The sequence below is a fragment of the Aphis gossypii genome, unplaced genomic scaffold (genome assembly GCF_020184175.1).
Source record: "Aphis gossypii isolate Hap1 unplaced genomic scaffold, ASM2018417v2 Contig01012, whole genome shotgun sequence".
NCBI lineage: Eukaryota > Metazoa > Arthropoda > Insecta > Hemiptera > Aphididae > Aphis > Aphis gossypii.
In genome coordinates this window covers 18,075-28,530 of record NW_026083408.1, presented here as the reverse complement: position 1 = coordinate 28,530, position 10,456 = coordinate 18,075, and the positions used below count along the sequence as shown (strand labels likewise).

Here is a 10,456-nt window from a genome sequence, read left to right as displayed (position 1 = left end):
GTAGTTTTAGTTTTTTTTTATCATTTACGATATTTTATTTATTATTACCTACTGTTTAGGTAGGTATGTACACATTCAAATTTCAAAATTCTTATTCTAACAAAACAATAAATAATGTAGTTTTTCATAATTTATAAACAAGTGTATACCATACTTCGTCTAAAAGCTTAAAATGTCTATCCGAAAAAAGTATTGCATAAATATTGTTTTAGATCTTTTTTGTTTTGGTATGAACTACTTATGAATAAACTTTATATTAAATGTTTAAGCCTTAGGCTAAGGCTAATGCTCTTAGCTATATAGCTTATACAATTTATATCTCGACTGAATAAAAATTTTAAATATCTACAAATAACTCAAAAAGAGTGGGAAAAATATGAACATTATATTGCACCTACACTTAAAATTATGATTATTATTTATTACCTATTATTCATAATAACATTATTAGTGAAAATTTCAAGTACCTATTTAAGAATTCATCTTTAATTTTAATAAAACATCAAAATTGTTTAAAGAGAAATAGTTAATATACGAATCAATATTAACGATTCTGAACAGAGATAATTTGTCAGCCTAGGGTAAATTTCCAGTGGTTGGTGAAAAAGGTGGTTTATGTTATAATGAACCAAAATTTAAGTTCTTTTATAATTATTGTAAGTCAAATTTATGGACAATACTGTATTAAATTTTTAACTCTTAGCTACTTATACAAAAAATGTTATGAATAGTTATAGGTACCTACAAAATAATTTGCAAATATTCATGACTTTGACGAATTTTTGTCAATAGTTGAACTTCAAACGCTAATAAAAAAAAAATTGTGCATATGTATTCTTATAATTTTTGACTCATTATAAGACTAACTAATGAGAAACTAATTAAATTTTCAAGTATTTTGACTCAGCCAAAAAATGTTATCGATATTTATAAAAAAAAAAACTAAACAAAAACGAATATTTCAAATGCCTATAAATCGCATTAAAATAATCGAAATATTTTGAAAATTAAATCGTGTAAAGAAAATGCCAAACTATATAATTGGCGAAATTTTCAAGTATCTACGATTTATACTTTTTGAATAATAACAAATATTTAAAATCATTATCGTCACATAATTTCGTAAAAATTTAAAATTCAAATGCTCATAACATATTTCCTATGATAACGTTTCGAGTTTTCTCTATGCAGGTTACAGCTACTTAAAGGAAAACTTATGGAAAACCCTAGTATTGATTTTTTTAACCTTAGATATGAACACAAAAATTTTTATAATTTTTCAACTACAAAATTACTAGCAAATTTTCGCGATATTGACACATATCGTAAAAATTTGAACTACAAACACTAATAAAAAAAAATTGGGACTAACGATTTTTGATTTTTTTTTTTTTTAACTAAAATAAGAGCAACTCATAAGAACCTTTTTTTAATTTTTAAATTTCTTTGAGTATCAAAATTTTTTTATCGACATTTCTAAAAAAAATTCTCAGAAAAATCAAAAATTTCAGTTATCTATAAATAGCTCAATAAAAGTCAAAATATTTTGAAAATTTAACTGTATATAGGTAGACAACACTAATATAAGCATTTGGTGAAAATTATGTATATTCAACTACAAAATTACTTGCAAATTTTTGGTATTTTAGCATGTTTTGTAAAAATTTGAACCTTAAACGTTACTTAATAAAAAATAATTGTGAATAACAATTTTTTATTTTATTTTTTTTATTGTTATAAAGAAAAAAAAACAAGGATTTACATGTACTGTATTAAATAGCACAATAATCCACGTAATATGCAGTAAAAGTCGTAAAATTATGTAATAATAATTTGCAAAAAGTAAAATTTAAAATAAGAAAAAAAATGTAGGTACTCGTTAAATTGTTATTCAATATTTAAATAGGTAACAATAATGTACCTATTTATTAAATATAAAAATAAAATGACACCCAATAATAATAACTCGACTTGTCAATAATATCGATGTACTTATAAGTTCATAATATTTATTTTTTAGAAATTAGAATACTTACTAATGAGCGTAATATGAATCAGTCGCGAAATGGCGTGCATTGTAGAAAGATTCTAGAGACGTTTTACGAACGTTTTAAGTGCGCGTTTAAACCGTTTAAAGGTCCCCACATACTGCAGCGGTGGCGGTAAAATTCTATTGTCTCGGCGGTGGCGGTAAAATTGTGTCCAGACTCATTTTAACGCTACCGCCACCGCCATACCACCGCTACCGCTGCAGTATGTGGGCACCTTAAGACACGCAGGATTGAAACATACGTAACAGGAACATATGCTATGATGGTAATTTTAGTAGTGACTATGAGAGTATTGCACTACTGCCGAGTGCCAACAACCTCAAAATTGAATAGGGCACATGCAATCCTGTTAAGGAGGTCTCAAATTCCAGAGGTTTCATGTATTTTAGTTAAGATTTTGCAGATATACGTGATATCGGACCGTTCATTATAGCATGCGTTTTATCGGTAACCAAATAAAAACGTTCGTATTAAAAAACGCGCGAATCATTTTTAATTCAAAAATATATTTTACAAAATGTATACCACTCTTTATTGATTTTGACGAATCTATATAATAGATGAAATTTATAATTTGTAAAATATGTACCTACATGAATAATATTTTAAACAAAATAGGAACCACTCACCAGCTGGTCACATCAATGTGTTTCACGAACGACACAAATTAAACAGTGCAGTTCATAATATTGTTTTAAGTACTTCAAATTATTATTACCTACATCAATAAAATCATATTTCAAATGCCTTTAAATAGCATTAAAATAAGCGAAATATTTTGAAAATTAAATCATGAAAGAAAAGCCTATCTAAATAATTGGTGAAATTTTCAATTATTTACGACTTATACTTTTTGAATAATAACAAATATTTTAAATCGTTTGAGGATAAATCGGGCGTTATCGTTACGCAATTTTGTAAAAATATTAAATTCAAACGCAGTTAAAATTGTTCCTTTAATGATGCTTTGAGTTTTCTCTATAGCTACTTGAAGAAAAACACATGGAAAATTTAGTGTTGAATTTTTAACCTTAGATATAAACACAAAAAGTTTAATGATTTTTAACTACAAGATTATTTGTATATTTTCGTGATTTAGACATATTTCGTAAAAATTTGAACTATAAAAATGCTTATAAAAAAAAATTGTAAGTAATGATTTTTGATTTTTTCTAACGACAATAAGAACTACGTATGAGAGACTTGGTATTTAAGTTTTTCTAGGCACCAAACATTTTTTTATTGACGCTTAAAAAAAAAAAATCCCGGAAAAATCAAAAATTTCAGTTGTCTATAAACAGCTCAAAAATAGTTTGAATATTTTAATCGTGTATAGATAACGCTAATATAAACATGTAGTGACAATTTCAAGTATTTACAGTGATTAGTTTTTTAGTTACAACCATATAAAAAAATCGATTTGGTCAAAAACTGGTTTTGCGTAAAAATTCCCATTTTCCGTCACTTTTTTTTGTTTTTGTCGACTTTTTTGAAAACTGTTGGAAAATTCTTAGTTTTTACTTCGGAAACCTCAGCCGATGTTTGAAGTTGAAGCATTATTTCGATTATTTATGCTGTAGTGCTGTACAGTGTACCTACACATATACAAAAAAAAAAAACACACACCATTGTAGAATCAATACATTTATCACTCGGTTCAAAATCTAAAATTATGTCTACTTATGCCTTATTCAATAAATAAAAGATCCAGATATTGCTGGCTTATCAAAAGATCTAAGTTTGGTTTTTAAAATTTTTAGTTTTAAAATTACTCGTTCATATTTAAATTGTTTAAAATATGACAGTATAATAATGTATTTAAATGCGATGTGTGCAATGAGTTGAATAAACTTGCAAACGTTTTTAATTTAAATAAATTGAAATGTCCCATGCACAGCTCATAAGTGATTTAAAATTTAAAATTTTTAATTTGGCTATACAGGTGACCTCCCTGTGTAGTTTAATATTCTATCACTTGGTAAAGTTTATTTTTTTGTAAAAATTAAATTAAAAATGCATAAAGAAAAATTTCTTATTTAATAATAAATAAATTTATAATTTTTGGTTTTTGAATGGAAAATTAAATATATTTATGAGCATATTTTAGCATTTTTGCATATTTTTAGAGCAAATATGATAATTTTTAAGGGCATAAATGCATGCCTATTTTAGGATTTTTTAAGGACGGAGACTCTAACCAGTCTAGCCCTATATTATAAGCAAAGTTTATAAGAATAGTACCTGTATAAAATACCTTTGGCTGTCAATTGTTATATACTCATATAGGTACTACGTGGTCTACCTTTGACCAGCTGGTTTTTACACAGGCTTAAGTTTATCTTTAATTGAAAAAAAATAATTTCTTTTTTTCAGTGAACTACAATTTATCTTAACGTCCTTATACTTTATGACTTTTGATAACAATACCTACTTCGACATTTTGTAAAAGTATGGGTTCAAACATTCAGTAGGTACGGTCACTTATTGCGCGACAATACAATTTATACGCAGTCGTACCAGTGGCGTAGTTATGATTTTGTTCTGGGGGGGGATATACAATTTATTGGTTAAACATAAAGTGGGGGGCTCAATAAGTCAATGATTTAAACATTAAAAAAAAAGGCTCTGGGGGGGATCTATCCTCATATAACCCCCCTCCCCATAACTACGCCACTGAGTCGTACACTCAATAAGTTGGCAAACGATTTTTATTTAATTAAAAATAGTGGAGAATCATTGAGTCTTCCACAAATTATTATAAATAATGTATAATTTAACGTAATGCATTTATACATATGATACAATAAAATATAGGTACCAACTTCACTGAATATTGGAAACACGGTAGCGAGGAATAAATAAATCGGATTTATTTAATGCATTTTTGAGAGATATGAAAACTTTTATAATTTGAATTGTACTACAGTTACGTCGACTGTGCATAAAACAACACAATATTCATCATTTTTGTCAGCAATTTTTTGAATTATAATTTTTAATTCATTTATTAGCGGTCGACCGCATACCTATTAAATGACATCCAAATCACTAAATCAGCCAATACTTTTATTTTTATATACGTATATCTGTACTTATTCTGTTTTCTGTGAGGCATATTACTATATTATTGACGTGGAATTGTGGAAAGAGATTAAATTTAACAATAAATTAAAATTACATAGAAAACCTAAAAATAATTTTATTGTAATTTAAAAAAAATAATAATAACACGTACTTCATAACAGTATAATAAATAATAATAAATATTATTTATACAAAATAATTGTATTTACATATTATGAATGTCTTCTGTGCGTACTTTTTTCACTATTTCCTACTTTGCCCGTAACATATATGTATACATCATACAACTCCACAGGAGAGCTGCTCAAGTAGGGATTTTGAGATTTACAATGGACATTTTTGTTTATAAATGGTTACTCTTGGTTAATAAATAAACAAACATTACTTCATCAAAAAAAAAAAATTACGAGGAATAATCTCAAAAAATAAAAGTGGTGTTGTCGTGTTGAAAAACGGCGATTAAAAGAAATAGAATTACTAAAAAAAGTAGGAACTAATCTAAAGGAAAAAAAATAAGTAATTGTACCTATAACTAATAAATTCCAATATTTTTTTTAAAATTAAAAGAATCTTAATAATACAATCTAATTAAATACTGCCGGTTTGTTCTGAACAATTCTGCATATTATTAGACAAGTTCCTTATTAAATTGTTTTATACTGCAAGTAGTGCAAGCTTAGAGTTAGTATAAGATTACAAAATGTTATAAAATTATTTTTAGTTTATTTGTATAAATTTAAAATTATTAATTAGATACCTAGGTATATATTAATATTCATAAATAATTATCATTAAGACTGTTTAATACATTTAAATATTTAATCGACAAGGTGTTTGTAGTATCTTAATATTTTATATTAAAAAAACGAAATTAATGAATACATTAAAATCATAATTGTTATTATAATACAAAATTCTAAGTACCTATAATTTTCACAAAATTATAATTTCAAATGAAAGGGGGCTGAATAAAATATTAATACCATCAATATAATATTTTTAATTTTGTTATATTGTGGGCTTGTGGAAGCTGATGGTTTATTGTCTTTTTTATTTTTTAGAAGTATGAGATAGATAATTTACTTTTATAGACATTTGAGTAAATATCTCAGCGATTATGAATGAAAAAAATCATTATTTACAATTCCATCACATTTTGTTGTGTAAAAATGAAATGTTTTTCCCTTCGATGGTGGTGGTAACGTCAAACGCGACTGCTCGTTTTTACAGTCGAGCACTCCAGTATCTCTTATCCATTTCAATGGTTATACGCATAGACATAATATAATATACATATTTTCTATTATATGTCTATGGTTATACGATATAAAATAGTGAAAAACTGATAACTGATAATGATAGCAACGAGTATATTATATTAAAATTTTAAATAAAAAACCGACACGGCAACACTAAAAACAAATAAAATAAAATAAATTATAATCTAAGAGATTTATGAGACAGTACCTGATCGCCTACAATATATTTCAAAACGTTATATCAATGCAATTCACCAATCAAAATTATGAACACCGTTTGAGCAACTGTGAATAGTTGTTGTGAAGTACAGGTAAAATAAATAAATGGTAAAAATATTTCAATATATTTTTATTATTTTGTTAATTTCGATAAATGATATTATATTTCCATCGTTGATTAAAGTCCAGGCTTTAGTACAGTGCTCTTATGATATTAACATTCGAGCACTCAGATAATATTTTACAGAAATTAGGGAATAGACTGTTTTTAATTTAAAAATCCTACTATTTAAGTCCATAATATGGTCAGCTATTAAATTAACTGAAGGTACGTAAGTGAACACAAATTAATTATATTTAATTTCATATAAAAAAGAGGAACAGCTGAAGTGATTCCAGTACAACCCATAACAGCAAAGTAGTAATCGAGGAAAAAAACCGCTGAGCAGCACCTATCAACAATTACCAACAACACTTATGAAGAGACAAAGGAACTACTGCAGTAACAACAATAGAAGTAACCACATATAAACTATCAAATGTGATCTACATTTTTCACAAAGGATTCAATCTGAAGACATAAGTGAACGTAAAATTGAATGAACTAATTTTTAATTATAAGAAGGGACTAGACTGTTTTTAATAAATTGCTGGGAAATAAGGAGACAAAAATTAATCATATTTCGTTTTAGATAGTCAAGATAAAAAGATGGATATATTCACCAAAACATCAAAAGAGGAAACCAGATACAGAGGAAATAACACATTTAGCAGCACCAATCCACAAGTACATGAGCCAAAAACAAGAAAACCAAGAGTGGAAGCCATGATCAAAACAACCTGCAGAATATTATTTTATTATTTTGATACAAAACCCGCAACACAAGCCATAACAATTTTATAAAATAATTTTATACAAAATATATTTCTATAAGATTAAGGTAAAAATCATTTATAATTGTAGGTAGTGTAATTGAAATATAACTTTATGAACATTATTATAATATTCAATGTTATTAATGTAAAATTTTATTGTTAATATGTATGTAAATGTACCAACTTCACTTTAATTTTGTTAATAAAAAGTTATGTTTACATTTCTAACAGTTGTAACTATAACAAATTGATCATTTATAATTGTAGTGTAATTATATTATAATATTTAATAAAAAAAAATAAAAAATTATTATTTATATGGATGTAAACGTACCTAGTTCAGTTTTAATTAGCTTATATCAAATTAAATTTTCAATTCTAACAGTTGTAACTATAACAAATTGATCATTTATAATTGTAGTGTAACTGAAATATAACATTATGAACATTACTATAATATTCAATGTTATTAAAGTATAATCTTATTATAAATATGGGTGTAAATGTCCCTAGTTCAGATTGAATTAGCTTTTATCAAATTAAATATTCAATTCTAACAGTTGTAACTATAACAAATTGATCATTTATAATTGTAGTGTAATTCTAATATAACTTTTTGACCATTATTATAATATTTAATGTAAAAAAAGTAAAATCTGGTTGTTAATACATATGTAAATGTACCTACTTCTCTATAATTTTGTTAATAAAAAGTTATGTTTTCATTTCTAATAGTTGTAACTATAACAAATTGGTCATTTATAATTGTAGTGTAATTATAATATAACTTTTTAAACATTATTATAATATTAATAAAAAAAAGTAAAAAATTATTATTTATATGGATGTAAACGTACCTAGTTCAGTTTTAATTAGCTTATATCAAATTAAATTTTCAATTCTAACAGTTGTAACTATAACAAATTGATCATTTATAATTGTAGTGTTATTGAAATATAACTTAATGAACATTATTATAATATTCAATGTTAATACAGTAAAATCTTATTGTTTATATATATGTAAATGTACCAACTTCACTTTAATTTTGTTAATAAAAAATTAGGTTTTCACTGATGAACTAATATTTAGTATGTCTCATATAATATTATGTAAGAGGAAGACAACTCATGCAGTCGCTAAGGTCTCTAAAAAATTTTAAGAACTAAAAATATCAGTTATAATACCTCACATTTTGCATAGTATATAGAAATATATATACATACGTCATACATACATAAAAACACATTCAACAAATCGGTTCTATGTGATAATATTGGGACTTTTAATTTTTATAATAATTTGTACTTAATTACACATCAAATGACAATTATACATTAAATAATATAATTTAAAATAAAACTAAATGTATCTGTTAATTGAAGAACTTTTTGTTTTCTTGTTGCTTTACTTTTCTCTTTTTAAACTAAAGTCCATTGTTTTCCTTGCAATACTCAACAAATCATTCTTCCAATTTATTCTGGATTTGTGTTATCTGATTCATGATTACTTCAAAACTAAAAGTAACATTGAAAATGAATAATAATGCTTTTATATTAGAAAATATAAGAATTGTTTTCTGGTTATAGCCAAAAAGACAAAAATATAATAATAACCCACAACTCATTTAAAAATTATTAATGGGTTTAAAATAATTATTTTATTCAATATCAAAATAATTACCTGTATAGAAATAAAATAATAAAAAATTGTATAACTTACCATTTTTTGTTAATATTAATTTTGTCGTGTTCAGTATTCAAAAACAATGTGACATTCATTTTTTGAGAATCATCCTGTTAAAAATTAATATAATAATAGTTCATTAACACTTTGTTTATTTAAAATTATTACTTCAAAATGTGGGTGATGAAACTGTGCTTCTAGCACATGATTATCAGTCATTTCAGCAAAAGATTCACTTATCTCTCGTGGATAATTCAATTCGCTAAAATTGTACAAACCACAATGTACTGCTGGAATAGGGTATGCTCCAAATTGGGATGCTAAAAGTCTTACATTTGTTTTTGATACTACTTTAATTGTTCCATAATCAACATATAATAACTACAAAATAATGAAAATAACATGAATATTTTTGCCAAAAAATGAAGAATTTGTTGTTTATAATAACAATAGGTTTTTAACAACATTAAAAAAGAACCAATAGGTTACAATTAAAAATAGTTAAAATTTAAATAGTGTTTACACATAAAATATCAATAAAAATATGTATTATATTATATATATAAAAAAAAAAAATATTTATGATATTCTAGATAGAACCGTAGATTTATTATATTATTGAAATACTGAACTTTTTCCTTCCTGAAATTTTTTAGTATAAGTATGTACTATCAAGACTATAGTTGCTATGGTAATTCCTAAACAAACGTCTTTACAAAATATTACAGTGTATAGAAGATTAAATAACTTAACTTTAATAAGTATTCAAAGAATTATTACTATTACTCCGCAGAAGTTTAAAACCAGTTTCCACGCCAATAAATTATTTTAAACGGAAATACTTAGTTAGTAGTACTAACCATTTACTACTAGTTATATTCTATTTAAAATTTATTATATTCACGGATGGTGTATATCATTATTTTTACTTTTCATGTTTCATATAGAGTTGAAAGTATTAAAAATCAATTACTTATTACACATATCCAGATACTATGTTCTAAAACCACCTTAAAAAAATACTAGATGTTTAATTTGGTTTTAGAAAAAAGCAAATAAATAAGTCAGGATTTAGACAGGAGGGCTCTATGTCACCTGTCCTATTTAATTTATCATTACGATATTTGGAATCTTTAAATGGAGGTACACACTGGAAACAGTGCAGCTGACAGCGAGAAGTGGAAAATTGGTTGAATAACGGGATGGTCCTAGTGTTCACTTATACACAAGAAGGTATTAGATAATTAAATATTTCCTACTTTTATTAACAAATATGGTGTA

At 25.2% G+C, this 10,456-nt stretch overlaps 2 long non-coding RNA genes across 3 annotated transcripts; one reads left to right on the top strand and one right to left on the bottom strand.

Moving 5' to 3' along the window:
• The first annotated feature begins 6,099 nt into the window (after nt 1-6,099).
• LOC126555700 (uncharacterized) lies at nt 6,100-7,561 on the top strand. Of its 2 annotated transcripts, none has more exons than XR_007606911.1 (3): nt 6,100-6,705; nt 6,990-7,202; nt 7,306-7,561. It is a non-coding gene; the product is annotated as an uncharacterized LOC126555700 (long non-coding RNA). The 2 variants fall into 2 exon arrangements; XR_007606910.1 differs by having other exon boundaries at nt 6,100-6,721.
• A 1,301-nt stretch (nt 7,562-8,862) lies between these two features.
• LOC126555699 (uncharacterized) lies at nt 8,863-9,464 on the bottom strand. The gene is made up of 3 exons (XR_007606909.1): nt 9,344-9,464; nt 9,212-9,285; nt 8,863-9,006 (listed from the first exon to the last, which is right to left on the bottom strand). It is a non-coding gene; the product is annotated as an uncharacterized LOC126555699 (long non-coding RNA).
• Between the last annotated feature and the right edge of the window lie 992 nt (nt 9,465-10,456).